The sequence below is a fragment of the Gopherus flavomarginatus genome, chromosome 1 (genome assembly GCF_025201925.1).
Source record: "Gopherus flavomarginatus isolate rGopFla2 chromosome 1, rGopFla2.mat.asm, whole genome shotgun sequence".
Classification (NCBI taxonomy): domain Eukaryota; kingdom Metazoa; phylum Chordata; order Testudines; family Testudinidae; genus Gopherus; species Gopherus flavomarginatus.
The window spans coordinates 161,626,410-161,642,033 of record NC_066617.1 but is presented as its reverse complement, the minus strand read 5'-3'; positions in this window follow the sequence as shown (position 1 = coordinate 161,642,033).

The following is a 15,624-nucleotide window of genomic DNA, read 5'->3' as shown; positions in this document are numbered from 1 at the left end:
AGCCCCATCGTCTCCCAGCCTGGAATATGATAAATAATAATAATAATAAAAACCACCATTAACTCCTATGTAATTAACAATTAATAAAACAAGTGGTTAATATTTACCTAATGACTCACCCCTGTTCCATAATGCATCATCTGCTTATTTATTAATAGATAAAGATACACTGTCAAATGTAAATGAATGGTCAGTGCTTCCCCTGGGCTATTGTTAAAGGTTGCTTTGGTTTTAACTGTAAAGACCATTCATAAATAAACCATCAAATTTCCCACCAGCAGATAAAAATCTGTTATGGATCCAAGTTCTCCCAGCAGACCTGCGCGGTGTCACCATAAGCAGGGACTGAAGATTTTAATATACTCCAACATTGCAGGCTTCAAAGTTCAGTCAAAGGAAGAATCACTCCAGGTTTGTGTTTGGTTTTGGCTAAATGGACTCAAGACAGCCCTGGTCCCTGCGTTAGCCACAGAGAGTTCACAGGACCTCACACAATGGAAATGTTTATTTGGTGAGTGTAGCGTACATAGATCTCCTCTGTTCAGTGAGCAGAGGCAATGTGCAGAACTTCCAAGGCAAAAGTAATTATTTATTATGTGTATTACCAGAGCACCTGGGAGATCTAGTTACAGACTAGGGTCTCATTGTGCCAGGTGCTGTACAAACAGAACAAAAAGACAGTCCCTGCTCCAAAAGGCGTATAATTCTTGACTGACAGTTCACTTAAGTCATAAGCTTCTAAATCCCTACATTGACCTTGAGTGGGACTGCATTCCTAAATCCGTTAGGCAGTTTTAAATTCTCCCCGTCTGCTCTCAAAAGCACTGTGGAAACAGATTAATAATTATTCAGAGCACCACAGTTCTCAGCACACTCTTCAGCACCTATCATCTAGCTGCGCAGTAGCATCTACCAACCTTCCTGTGCCCTCCTCTTTTTTTCTATCTGTCCCATGTCCCATAATGCCATGGGGGTTCCTGTGGTCAAGCCCAGAGAAGTACACTGAACTTTTCTCCAACCAAGGTGGAATTCTTTACATTGGCAGATAAGAAAGGGGAGAGAGGAGAAAATGCCAGCTCTGTGCTACTTACTTTCAGAGTAGGAAGGGGCCAACTGAAAATGTTTGAAGGCAAAATCTCACCTCCAGCCTTTTACCCAAGAGTTCAGCAAAAGATAAACCTGGCAACATTTACATCATAGTGTCGCCACATCCATCAATACAGCCCACACTTCGAAGACGGAGCAGGGCAGGGTCTTCCCCAAAAAGAAGCAGCCAGTGCTTCTCTTCTCTTGCTCGGGTGGCTTAGATCCCAGAGTGCAAAGTTATTAGCTTTTTGCTTCCTCATGCAGTCTGCTGCTAGGAGGGCTCTGCAGCTGGGCTCCTGGAGCTTAAGGTGCTTATGGGCCGGGCCCTTGGGACCTGAAAGCAACGAGTTCCACATGGATCTGTTGGAGGCATTTCACAAGACATCTGAAATGCTCCCAAAAACTTTGTAAGTTTTTTTCCAAAATATAAGAGCTTCTTATTCTTCCATCCTGATATCACCCATAAGATCCAAAGCAGACACTGGCTCCCACTCCTGAGCACCAGTGGCAGGCTGTAAAGAGAAACCCTAGGACTGAACAACTCCTAACTTGGGGAGTGTGTGAAATCCCAGTCCAGAGACAAATCTCACCCCTCTTTTTATAATGAACCAAATAAAATCTGCCCAAATCAGAGCACTGATGAACTGGGGTGGGGGGCTGTGACCAGGTCAGAGTTGTGTAGTGTGAGCCTCTCTCAGCTTCAGAAGGATTCAGGATAAGAACCTCAGGCTCTCCAGAATGGATGATGATAACCCATCCAGTGACTCCCTAACCTCTACCTTCTTCATCTCCACCCCTTCAAGGAACGAAACTTCCTCCTCCCCATTCTCCTGACTCTGGTTTCACACACAGAAAGCCCCAGGGACTGAAATGCTGCGGATTCCTAGGACGTGTTTAAATATTTAAATTGATAAAATTACATTCCGCCAGTGACATTCAGCTCTGCGTCTACCCTGCCTCTTGCTCTCTCCCACCTGGCCCCCAGCAGCTCTTCCCCCCACACACACACGCCAGCCAGGGATCTTTCCTTCCACTCTGCTCTCTGCTAAATGCTTTTTTATTCTCAACCACCTGCCCCAGGCCCTCTCATCAATTATTAACCAAGCACCCTATGAATATGCAAATCAGCCGGTACTCTCGTTTTATTAAATTAAATAAAAAGAAAGGAAACGACATGGCGTACAGCAGCAGACTAGATGATGGCGTAGACCGCTGCGGGGGGAGGGCAGAGAAGAGGGTGGGCTCTGATGGCAAGGGACAGAGAAGGGTGAGATGGAATATGAATTGTATATGCCTAGTGAGCTGATTATTCAGAATAGTTTGTGTGTTTAATTTCAAGCATGCATCTGCAGGAATACTGGGGTTGGGTTGGGTTGGGATGGATGGATGGATGCTGTGTGCCTGTGGGAGAGGGGGTTGATTTTGCAGCAAATAAATTGTTCAAAAGGTGGCAGGGATGCTTTCCTATGATCAAGACCTTTCATTTCCCCCGATGGGGCATGACAGCGCTGCAGGGAGCAACCAAGTGGATTTCTATTGTGAGGAGAGCTGTAGCCCTATACTACTGTCTGTAAAGCCATCCATCTGCTGCCATACCCAGGCCACTGACAGCCCTCTCTCTTGGGTCTAGACAACTTGTGCAGCTTGCTAGCTTTCCCCAGAGGAAGGGCCGTGCAGCTGCAGGGGGCTGACCTGCCATTCCCACTTGATGCAAGGGTGACTGAGGATAAATCGTGTGTCAGAACAGACCACAAGGCCCTAAATCTGCACATTAACTTCCAATATGGGAGCGTGTGTATTTCCCGAGCCTTGTGTGTCAGGTTTCCTTTCTCCCAGGGTGCTGTTGGGAGGAGGCACTTTGCCGATAATGGGGCTGGGATGAGCTGATCCATTTGATCCACTTTGAATCAGTCACTGGCTATATGGCCAGTGGAGCTGAGCAACCTTGGGATGCACTGAGTTCCCTCTCAGTCTCTGAGAGCATCATATGAGCTTCCTCTCTGTGTCGGACACCTTCCCACTCTTCCCCTCAGCATCACAGGTTGGCTATTTGTCCTTTCTTGTGGCCACTGCTGAGCTCTGATGGCAGCTGGCTGATTGTAATGGTGGGTACTGACAAATCACCTCTGCAGAACTGAGAGTGTTTCAGTGAATTTAGTGCTGGCAGAATGTGGTGGACTGACTGCCTTGGATGCTGGTGTCTTCTGTTCACCCAAGGAGTAAGCACAGCACAGATAGCTGCAGGGCCCTTGCTGTGCCCTCTGACAGAAACCCTTCCAGGGCTGAGAGGGGTAACAGATTCCACCCTGGCCTTGGGCTCTCTGCCCAGAGAAGGGCACGCAGTGCCAACAATGATGGCATTTTTGTGAGGAGGGCACCGGCCTGTTAGGAACAAATGTGTACTAGAGACTGTGTACGCTGTAGCTAAGTCCATACACAGCTAGGCAGAGGTTTCTAAAGCTGTGGCTGAGGAGAGGGGAATGCGGGGAGGGGAGGGAAGCATATCAGCAGCTGGAGGCACTGTGCCTGAAGGAGCTTAGGTTAGCAGAATGCCTTTGGGGTGCTGGTGGAAGGAGAAAGGCAGTGCCCTCAGGAGTGCCTCCTCTACCTGCTGGTCTAGAACTGCCAGCTGGTGCACAGGGGATGGTCTGGCCCACCCCTTTTGGAACATGTAGCAATGCTGGGGGCTCTGACAGGTCCTGCTCACAGAGTGCAGGGCAATTTACTGGCTTCACGTGTGAGGTTATGGGACTGATTCTTCATTATCCTGCACTAAGCATGGTCATTTACACCCAGGTAAAGTCAGTGCAAAGTAGGAGTGAAACCACTACTCTGATCTAGTCGTGCGTTACACCTTCTTTTCATTGCTGTAAATAACTATACACAGAGCATGAGACTCCATGTGTCTCCTCAGTGGCTGGCCCCAAAGATGGTAACAGCCTACTGCCCACTCACAACATTAAGCATTCCCCTTTAGACCATGTGTTAGATGGTTAACATTGCTGACACCGTGGCTATAGTTCCAATTGATGAAGATAGTGAACTACATTGGGACCTCAGATACAGCAGTGTAAGTCTAGAATAACTCCACTGATGTGAATGAAGCTACAGAGGGGTAAAATCAATGGGAGTGAGATTATAAGCAGGCCTGGTATTTAAACATGCAGCAACATTCATTACACACACACTGGGATTTGGCTGCCCCCTGTGCTGACATGCCAGGTGGGAAAGAAGTTCCCTACCTACCCCCCTCCCCACCACACACAACTAGAGAGAGGCAATCAGAATACGTCCCAAAGAGTTTTGCACTGCTCTTCCCTCAGGTGCAACATGTCTGGGGCTGCCTACTGAATGCAAAGCACTGATTTCATCCACTAAAGAGTTAGAATGTTTCTGATTCTCTGTCTTTCCGGGGGAGGCAAAGAAATTTCCTCTCATATAGCCGAATATATGTTAATTCGGAGTGTTTTTTGTATTCTAAACTGCTCTTAACTGTGTGCTGGCACACAGGTAAATTGTTCCTGGATGAGGAAATGATCTCCCTTCCCCTAGAGATTCACACACACCACAGTGAATGGAGCAGTAAACGAGAAACCACGTTCTTTTTTGCAAATCATTCAGTAGTTTCCTGCCTTCTTTTCTATATATTTTTCAGCTGTAAATGAGTTTCTGCCACTCCAGCTGGCTGAGAAGCTCGCTCGCCATTGTTACCTCATTCTCTTTTAAACAAAATGAAGAGAAAAAAAAGAAGTCATTTGCTGCCATAGTACCTCCAGTGAAATGCAATCAGCTTATTCCCTGCAAAACTTCACCCAGCAGCATTCCTCATGAGGAGCTCTCATTTGGCCCAGGATGCCAGTACCTGCACTACACCCTTCCTTTGACTTGGGGTTGTGAGACAGAAGCCAGCCCCTCCTATGGCACATTTTGCTACTCCAGTGATGAAAAAGGAATATCAAGACAGATCACCAGGTTGGCTAAGGGTCTTCTTGCCATAAGGGAATCCCCCACTGGCTTAGAGATTGCCTAGCCAGCACTAAACCACACACACACAACCTGACATACCACTCAGTGTAGGAGCCATGTCTAGGGCATGGCTGGTGTCAGTTAGGTGATTCCCAGGACTGGGAATGGAGTCCAGAGTACCAGCTGTATGTCTCTGTACAGACACCAACCCTCTTTCCTGGGAGAAGGCGGTCAGAGTTAATCGCTGTGAAAAAGTACCACACAATAACAGATCAACACGTTTATCTAATCAAAGTAAACCCAGGGAGGGACATCAGGGAGGATATATACAGACTCCTTTGCCTCTGGCTCAACAAAGAATCAACCCAGGGAAGGCTCTCTGGCAGGGGTGACACAAACTCCCTTTCTCCTGTCATAGGGCTTTCCTTTGCATATAGATCATGAAACATATAATAAAGAATGAGAACAGAAAACCATCTAATGGAAATCTTCTCTCTTGAAGAGATTTTCGCTTTCTCCTCCAACAAAGATTCCCACTGAGGAGTGAAGGTTTTATCCTTCCCTGGCCCTTTTTTCACATATAGTTCCCCTGCCCTCACGTAGCATCTGTCACCATTCTCCAGGTTATATTGGTGCTTCACCACCCTTCATGCCCTCCCCAGCCGTACCCAACTTTTCAATGTTTCTGTAGCACCAGAAAAATCAGACTCACAGAGTGAAAAAGGGTTAACTCTACCTACCCTCCATGAACTCCAATGCTAGGGTTCCTAATCCCTATAGTCAAAACTTGGACTAAAAGTTCCAGAGTCCTGGAACTCTGAGGACTCTGGTTATTTTATAAATCCAAGCCAGGGTTTCGCCTTTTTCCTTTCTTGCTTATTTCATGGAGTTCTTGTTAATTGACAGCCCTTTGACCATTCCCCACCGCACCCCCCAGTTTTCAAACAACCTTGTCATTATGATCATTCTCATTGCTTTATCCTCAGAGCCTGTCTCTGTCTCCCCTGATCACCACGCCAGGCCTTGTTCTGTGTTAGCTTCAAGCATGGAACTGTAGATATGCAGCCCTCACGGAATGGTCTAGATTCAGAATGGCTTGTCCCACCATCTCAAATTGGGCTGGAAAAACCCTGAGCTTGAAGGAAATATCTCACTCAGTCTTATCACATTGTGGGAACCAAAGGTAGACAGAGCTTCCTTGCTTTCTTTTGGGAACTATACGTGCTGCCATCCCCCTCCCAGGCTTTTCTTTCATCTGCAGTGCACTGTACTGTATTGATGTCACAGGCAGAAGTATAAGACTACTAGGTGCCTGTGGTATATGTGAATATGAAACTCTTATGATCCTGCTCAAGATTTTCAGCAGTGACTAGTGATTTTTCGGGTGCCTCCATTTTTGGGTGCCCAACTTGAGACACCTTAGAGGGGACTGATTTGCAGGGAGTGCAGTGAGAACCTATGAAAATAATGGCACGAGTATGAAGTTGGGCACTCAAAAATGGGGACCTGCAGAATAGCTAGTCACTCTTCAAAATCACAGCTTTTACTTTTGTTCTTTCTTTCTGCAGTTTTTTCTTAATCTAAAATAAAACTGAAAGTCTATGGCTGTTCTTTGTGTTTGGGAAAACCTAACAGTTCAACATTATGACTGTGTAACTGAGGCTGGAGTGCTTGTGGTTCCATAGAATAGGTTGCCAACCACAGGGCATGGCCAAGGAGATGCCCCACATACAGGTACTGCACTATCACAAAGCACCACTGTGCAATTCTCACAGATATCCCATGACTGAGCTAGGGATGTGACCACTTTTCTCAGATGCAAGGAGTTAACCAAGGAAGCCTGCACAAGTGTCAAGCAGATACGTGTCATCTTAGTGTTCAGTTAATGCAATGGGAAGAAGCATATGGACCCAGAACAGGATTTCCGCGGCACCTGATATGGAGTGTGGATGTAGCCCCTGAGAGGAGGAGAATCTGACCTGGATTTCAACGCTCAGCTGCCATGGAGTCGGAGCACAAGCTCTGGGTAGAAGGAACTGAGCTGCAGGATTTCTGGGGTACCTCACAATCACTCTGGATGTAGCCCCTGAAAGGAGGAGAATCTCAGCTGGAACATGCATCCAGGTGTTCCTAACACAGCTCCTGAAAAGAGCTGGACTGGATTCCCACTGGAACAGACCCTGGGTGCAGCCCCCTACAATAATTCAATACTGGTAAGGATGCGTTCCAGGTGCTTGAAGTACTCACAGTACTCTTTCCAGCTCTAATTTCTATAATGCTAAGAACCTGAACTGGATTTTCTTGTACCTCTCTGGAGTAGATTCTGCATGTGAACCACTTCTAAAGCAAACATTTGATTTAGGTGCTAAGTCTAAAAGGAATTTCTTTTCTTCTTCCTCCTTTCTTTCTTTCCTTTTTTTTTTAATTTTCAAATCCTTCGGTCCTAAAAGTAATTAACTTTCAATGGCAGCTAATTATACAGGAAGAGAAATTGGAGTCTGCGTGGCTGTTTGTTTGGTGCAAGCTCGGCAAAGTGTTTTTTAATTGGAAACCCTTTTTGCTGCATGCATTTCAATCCATTTTGCACTGTATTTATTGTTCCCGATTCATATTATAACCATGACCTTTCATCTAATGACAGAAGCTCATTCACAGAAAAAAATGATTATTTTAACAAATAGACATTAGGGCTCTATGAGCAAGAGAGAGAGAGAGAGAAAGAGGCTGGAAGAGCATACAGGAGCACAATGGGGTGGGACAGGGCTGGCTAAGATGTCATAACCAGTGGAACTACATTCTTAAGACCAGAGGATCTCATGGAAAGAAGCAGGGCCTCCAAAAACCTCTGTTAGTGAAATCTGCTGCTAGCTCCTGAATTCTCAGGTTTTGGGGTCCCAGGTACAAAGAGTCTGAGAACCATTGCATTTGTCTCAGCCCAGCATTCTACTACACCCATTCTTTCATAGAGAGATGCCTGCAGGAGGAGATGCCTCTTATGAGATGCTTCACAGCACATCTATCAACACAAGAGGCCACCAAGAAATAGTGGGAAACCTGAATGTTCTCTCTCTCTCTGTGTGTTTTGTGAAATTGCTCTCGGCTGGGAGCACTTATAACATGTGAAGAACCCACTAAGGCCAGAGCGAGCAAGGGAGGCAGATGGACAAGAGACAAGAAGGGCACTAACAAAAGCCCTGGCCACTGCTCGCCTTCTGAGAGCCTCCAGTTTTGCTGCTCCTTTCTAATCCAGATAGAGGAGCCATGGGACAGTCAGCACAAGTGTGCGTTGGGAGAGATAACATTGCTAAACAATCTCCTTTGTGATTGAGCCTCCCCCGCACTGCCCCCTCCCTGCTGTGTCTGGAGTGGCTACTGCCAGGTTAGTAAGCTCCTGCTAAAGCCTGAAAACCGTGAATGGCAATGGAATAGCTTAGATATTCCCAACATATGGGGGCAAGGGACAGTGTCTCCAGGACAGCAGAGGTGGTAGCCCCTAATGCCCAGGGCTGCCTGCTGGGTTGCATATGGTACATTTTGAACTGGCAGTTCCTACTGCTAATGAGCAGTTCTTGCCAGCTGCCCACGTGGCTTCTGAAAGGAGAAGCTTAGCTGTCAGTAGAGGATGTTTGGCAAAAGACTCAGGAGCTTAATTGCAATGAATTTGTATGACACATGGAGCACCAACTGTTACCAGCAGCCAGGATGGGACAGGCTTAAAGGACCAGGGAAGTCAGGCAACACATTCACCCTATTAATATTCCACTGAGCTGGAATCAGCAGCTATCAAGGCTCCTGCCTTAACTGAATTCACTACTGGGCCTTCCAACTTCTTCTGTAAAGGAGGTTATTTGACAGGCAAACAGAGGGGCAACTTATACAACAGAATAGCATATTGCTGGCTGTCACTCAGCTGAGCCCATCCCATTTCTGCTCACCGCTGCTTCATTTCCCACCTTGTTTCAGCATTGGAGCTGCCTAGGGATGGTCTAGCTGCTCACGGAGGTCTACCCTTACCTAAATGCATAGTTCTCTCTATGTGAATTCACTTGCTCCTTTGTGAGTGCACAATCATTTCCATGGCAAGCTGAAGAAAGCACCCTGCAGATGGAGGCTGGGGATGAATAACAACAAACAAGAGCGGGTGAACTCCAAAAGAAGCCAACGTTCTGTTTCAATACAAGTGTCCTTGGTAATAGACAGCTAGGAAGGATTAAAACAGGCATCTTGCAACAAAGGAAACAATGGTCTCTAAACAAGACACTGGCCAGAGATATTAAAAGAGCTGTCATTTGCTCTCGAAGGGGAGATATTCTGGCTATGTGCAGTCCTGCAGAATCTAAGCTAATTTCAAGTTTCCAGTGGAAACCAGGCAGCTCTCGGTTCACCTGTAGGTTGTGATTGCTTTGAATGTGTGATTTCTTTGGATCTGGAACTCTGAGGGTGAAAACAGCAACAAAAAGGCTGAGACGAACCCTGAGGAGCCCAGCTGCCTGAGTGAGATTTGTACAGCTCTAGTGAAGACATTTTCAAAAGCACCTAAGACCCACTGAAAGTCAGTGGGACTTTGACTCCCAAGTCACTTAGGCACTTTTGGACTTTTTACCCATAGATAGAAATTTGGCCAGGACACTAGGGCTAACAATCCAATTCCTTCAAGGAGTGTCACTGAATCTTTAATGACCATGCGTATCATCTTTCAGGAAGAAAACACTCATGTGATGGATGGCTTTGGAACCCACCTTCAGCATCTTGCACCATTAGGCTCCATGAGGCAAAGCTTCCACCATATGATGATGAGGTACTTGACAGGCCTCAGCTGGGCATCTACACAAAAGCAAGACTCACACCTTAAAGAGTGGCTGGAGCACACACCTATGGGGCACATTTTCAGAGGCACAAATGACTGTTAGACACCTAACGTCCATTGACTTTCAAAGCCTGAAGTGCGAAGAGGGCAACTTAAAACCAAAGGGGAAAATATTAGCACAACAATTAATAATAATATGTCCACTTCTATTACCTTGCTGAGCTTCACTGTCAAAGCAAACTCATTGACCATCAGCTATGTTCAAGAAACTTCACTGCAAACTCCACCTCAATGCCACCACTACACAGGCAGCCATCACTATGCAGATTTGGGACTCCTCCTATTTTTAGCATGGCTTCCAGTCTGACAAAGGAAAGCCATTTTAGCAGTGTTGCTTAGCAGTCTAGGGTTGCCACTTTTAAAGCACTGTGCTCTGGGAGCAGGACCGGAGCAAGGATGCTTCGTGCCCTCCCCCATCCCAGAGCCCTTGCCTGAGACGCACCCCCACCCTCCGCCATTAGGCGCCCCCCCGCCCCAGCTCACCCCTGCCCCGCCTTCTCCCTGAGCACCTCGTCGCTGCTTCACTTCTCTTGCCTCCCAGGCTTGCGGCGCCTAAGCTGATTGGCACCGCAAGCCTGGGAGGCGGGAGAAGTGAAGCAGCGACAGCGTGCTCGGGGAGGAGGCGGGGCAGGGGTGAGCTGGGGCGGGGAGTTCCCCTGCATGCCGCCACCGCCCCCCACTTACTTGCGGCAGGCGGCCCTCCCTGCGCTGCCCTGCCCCAGCTCCCTCCGCCTAAATGCCGGCGGCGACCAGGGTGGCCGAAGATCTGGCCGCCACGGTCGCTGCTGAAGAAAATGCCACCCTCCAAATCCTAGCACCCTAGGCAACCGCTTAGGTCACCTAAATGGTTGCACCGGCTCTATCTGGGACAAAGTGAATTCATCAGGATGTGTGTACTGCAAGTTTGTAAAGGTGTACCATCAGAACCCAACATCATGGCATGATGATGTTGCATCGATCCTGCAGATGTTTTTGGGATCTTTTCCTCATTCCCCGAAGCTGGCTAGCAGGTCACACAATAGCCCTGTTGAAATAAGTACTATCCCATGAAACTGGGACAGGTGGTAGAATAACTTCATAACAGCCCCCCACACTGCCAGTAACGTTTTGTTTTGTCTCAGGTTTTAACAGGCCACTATACATAAGACACTGGGCCAGCTTCTGCACTTATTTAAATCATTTGCAAATCTCTGATTAACTTCAGTTAGGTGTAGGATCGAGACCATTATTAAATGCAAAGAGAAACATTTTCAAAATGTTAAGTGACTTAGGAAATTAAATCCCTTTTTCAAAAGAGACATAGGTACTTCAGAGCCTAAGTCCCATTTACTTTCAATGAGAAACTCCTAAGTGACTTGGATGCTTTTGAAAATTTTATCCCTAGTCTGCAATTTCTTTCTAGGCATTCTGATTTACTCTCGATTGCTGTCACATAGCATAGTTTTGTCCTATTGAAAACAATGCCCCTAACCTTTGTGTTTCTAATGGAGCTTGAAATAAGAAGATACATAACAATAAACAATGTTTGGTTTTGTTTACTCCTCATTTATATGCCAGGATCATGGATCAGGTCACAACACAACTCTAAAAAGAGAGGGGTCAAAACAGGCAGCTTTGCTGTTGACTTCAGTGGCACCAGCAATAATGCATAGCATGAGAATTAATTGCAACTGCAGAGCAGAAAAGAAAACACAAAACCACAATACTCTGTGCAGGACCCAGAAGAACTGTCTTTCCTTTTGCCCACACCCCCCACTCAACATGTCCCTGGATAATGTATTTTTATGTTTTTAGAATCCATATGGAGGAACATGTGCATAATGAGGTGGAAGTAATGTTACAACAGATCACATCTGGAGTCAAAACTTCCTGGCACTGCTAACATACCTGCTAATAATGCTTTACTGTTTTTAAATGAGTTACTTGAATATTTGAGATCAGCCTATATTGGGATACTGGAAGAAGGAGCCATCTCATCCAGTGCAAATATAACTCCTGGCAAGAACTAAAGAGCCTGCAATAAAGCAACACCAGGCCATCAAAAATAACCCTTTGGATTTCTCAACCAAATTGATTCACCTCATCTCATTCCAAATGCAGCACACACTGTCAGCTTTATGCAATTCATATCTTGTTTTCATAAGGGTCCACAACAGGAGGCAGGAGCGGCAAAACAGGAACCATATTCTCTTATGTAATGCAGAACAGTCCATGGAAAATAGTAGGCAACATCACAATGCCCGTTCTTTTAATACTAACAAGGCTTAAGGCAATGGATGAAATGTTTCTTCCAACCAAACATTGTGGCTACCTGTTTCAGTGGTGCAGGCAGCTTAACAGCAGTTTTTGGGATGAAATCCCCAAAACCTGCCTCACATAGTCAAGTTTCATTCCAAGCACTGATAAGTCAATAGGCTGGTTTGAGGGAAAGTGTTAGCCAGTGTATATATGGTAACTCTTCACTTAAAGTCATCCCGGTTAACGTTGTTTCATTGTTACGTTGCTGATCAATTACAGAACATGCTCATTTAAAGTTGTGCGATGCTCCCTTCTAACATCGTTTGGCAGCCCCCTGCTTTGTCCACTGCTTGCAGAAAGAGCAGCCCATAGGAGCTAGCTGGTGGGGGCTTGGAACCAAGGTCGACCAGCAGCCCCCCCATCAGCTCCCCGCTCCCTTAAGTTCCCTGTGCGGCAGCTGCCCAGCAGGCTAGCAATTGCGGGCAGTTCAGTTGTCCCTCCCCCACTGCCATGTGCTGCTCCTGCCTGTCATAAACAGATAGCTAAGGGTTAATGTCTCTTTCACCTGAAGCACCTGACCAGAGGACCAATCAGGAAACCGGATTTTTTCAACTTTGGGTGGAGGGAATTGTGTCTCTGTGTCTTTGTTTTCCGTCTGCCTGCCTTCTCTGAGCTTTGGAGAAGTAGCTCTACTTTCTAGTCTTCTGTTTCTAAGTGTAAGGACAAAGAGATCAGATAGTAAGTTCTATGGTTTTCTTTTCTTTGGTATTTGCATGAATATAAGTGCTGGAGTGCTTTGATTTGTATTCTTTTGGAATAAGGCTGTTTATTCAATATTCTTTTAAGCAATTGACCCTGTGTTGTATCATCTAATACAGAGAGAACATGTGTACTTATTTTTCTTTCTTTTTATATAAAGCTTTCTTTTAAGACCTGTTGGAGTTTTTCTTTACTTCAGGGAAATTGAGTCTGTACTCACCAGGGAATTGGTGGGAGGAAGGAATCGGGGAGATCTGTGTGTTGGATTGCTAGCCTGATGTTGCATTCCCTCTGGGGGAATAGGAAAGTACTTTTTGTTTCCAGGATTGGGAACAGAGAGGGAGATTCACTCTGTTTGGATTCACAGAGCTGGTGTCTGTGTATCTCTCCAGGAGCACCTGGAGGGGGGAAGGGAAAAAGGATTATTTCCCTTTGTTGTGAGACTCAAGGGATTTGGGTCTTGGGGTCCCCAGGGAAGGTTTTTCAGGGGGACCAGAGTGCCCCAAAACACTCTAATTTTTTGGGTGGTGGCAGCAGGTACCAGGTCCAAGCTGGTAACTAAGCTTGGAGGTTTTCATGCTAACCCCCATATTTTGGACGCTAAGGTCCAAATCTGGGACTAAGGTTATTACACTGCCCTCTGCCTTGGAGCTGCTCCTGGGAGTCTCCTGCTTGCTGTGGTGTGGGAGGGGAGGAGTAGGGGGAAGAAGGGGGCTAATATCAGGGTGTCCCCTCCCCACCACTCCTGCCCCTCCACTTACCCCATCTCCATAGAGAAGGGGGAGGGACACAACAGGGCTTAGGATGGGGGGAGCTTGCTAGCAACAGCTGCTGTCTCAACTTACTGATCTACTAAAAAAAAAGGCAATGTACTTAGAGTGGTGTCAACGTACTTGAAGTGGCAATACACATCCCTCTCTCTCTCTCAGAGGGTGTGTCTCTCTGTCTCTGTCTGCCAAGCTGTCTCCTCTCCCTCCATTTGTGCTGCCTTGTAGAGTGTGAGGCTACATTAAGAACAATTGCTCAGCCCTCTGTGTGTAATATAGATTTTTGTCTGGTGAAAAAAATTTCCCTGGAACATAACCCACCCTATCTGCACTAATTCTTATGCGGAAATTGGATTTGCTTAACATTGTTTCACTTAAAGTTGCATTTTAAGGAACATAACTACAATGTTAAGTGAGGAGCTACTGCAGGTCATGTGTTCACCACATTAATAGATATTATGTGTATGATAGTAATATGGTGTATATGATAATAAATATGAGCATTGGTTACTCATGTTAAATTGAATTGTTCTCACTCTTGCTCACTATATCCCACAATAACTGAACAGCACAACGCAGCGTTTGGCATAAACCTGTCAAAGTCAAGATACATTAATGCTCTGACCTGGTACAAGCTTAGGAGGGACCTTCATGGGCAGTTAGTTTGGATGGTAGTATCCACAACAGAGAAACAAAAACCATGGTACCAGAAAAATAAGGTAAAAATCTGACTGATAAATTTTAGTTTTGGGTGATGTACAGATTGTGTTTAGCTCGTAAACAGCTATGATATAAAGCTAGGTTATTTGGGGGGTATACTTCAATTTTGGAGGTGTAAGGTGAGCTGTATGCTGAGAGAAACAGCTTCCCGGTAAGAGTGGTGCATATACCTCCTTTTTGTATTGTACTACATTGTCTTTAGGCAATAAATTGGCTAAGCTTGGTTATTTAGTCTCAAAACATTTTTAATATCAAACTGCAAGCACAGTCAAAATCAATTGGCTATACTTTTAGCAATAAAGGGCCTGTTTACAATCAGACCAGAACTGGATTTTCAGCCACGACTTTTACTCTGACTTACCAGAATGGCAGGAAAGGCCTCTGTTATCAGAAGAATGTGAAAGATGAGTCTGTAAAGCATTTCTCTTCTGAAAGATCTGGGCTTTGCCCATCTCCCACCACCCACTTCAGTACCACTTCTGACTCCCTGTTGCCCAGTCTCAGCTTCTCAAGGGCCTGGAGCCCCAAAATTCCACTGGAAGGAAGAGAGCATTTTTTGCCAATATCTCAGTCTTCTGGGATGGAATTCACCAGGACTTTAGGGGGTTTCTGAACAGTCACCTCTGTCTAAACTACAGCATGTCTGTTACACTCTCATCTCCCCTGCTATCTTCAGGAAGTGCAAGGACAGCAGCAGCCAAATGAGAGATGTCAAGCAGATAAATCCAGTGTAGTTGTAGGGTGAGAAGTTGTGATATGAATATACACGTTACTGGGCCAAAATCAATGTAAGCCATCTCCATTTAAAGCAATCAGCCACACTACTGTTGACACCAGCTGTTTACACAAGGATTAGGGATGCTAGCACAGGTCAGGTGTGTCCCAATCATCTGATTTCTCCCGTCTCCCCCTCTCCCGTCTCCCCCACAGCATCTCCAGCACTGCCAGACACATGGTCATCGCAGGCCTGACACAATCTAAACTGGGTAGAAATGGCACCACAAAGAATCTGATCAAACAAGAGTTACTTACCATTACTTTTAAAGGACAATCAAGTAAGGGATAGAAAGCAGCAGGACTTACCTATGAGAAAAAGAGAGGAGAGAAAAATGAATGAATCACCTAAGGAGACTTTCAGCAGCACAAGTTCAGCAATATGACATGTCTTTTTGCGAGTATGCCAGGAGGCATGGATTGGGCCAAACAATAGTGACTGGCCCT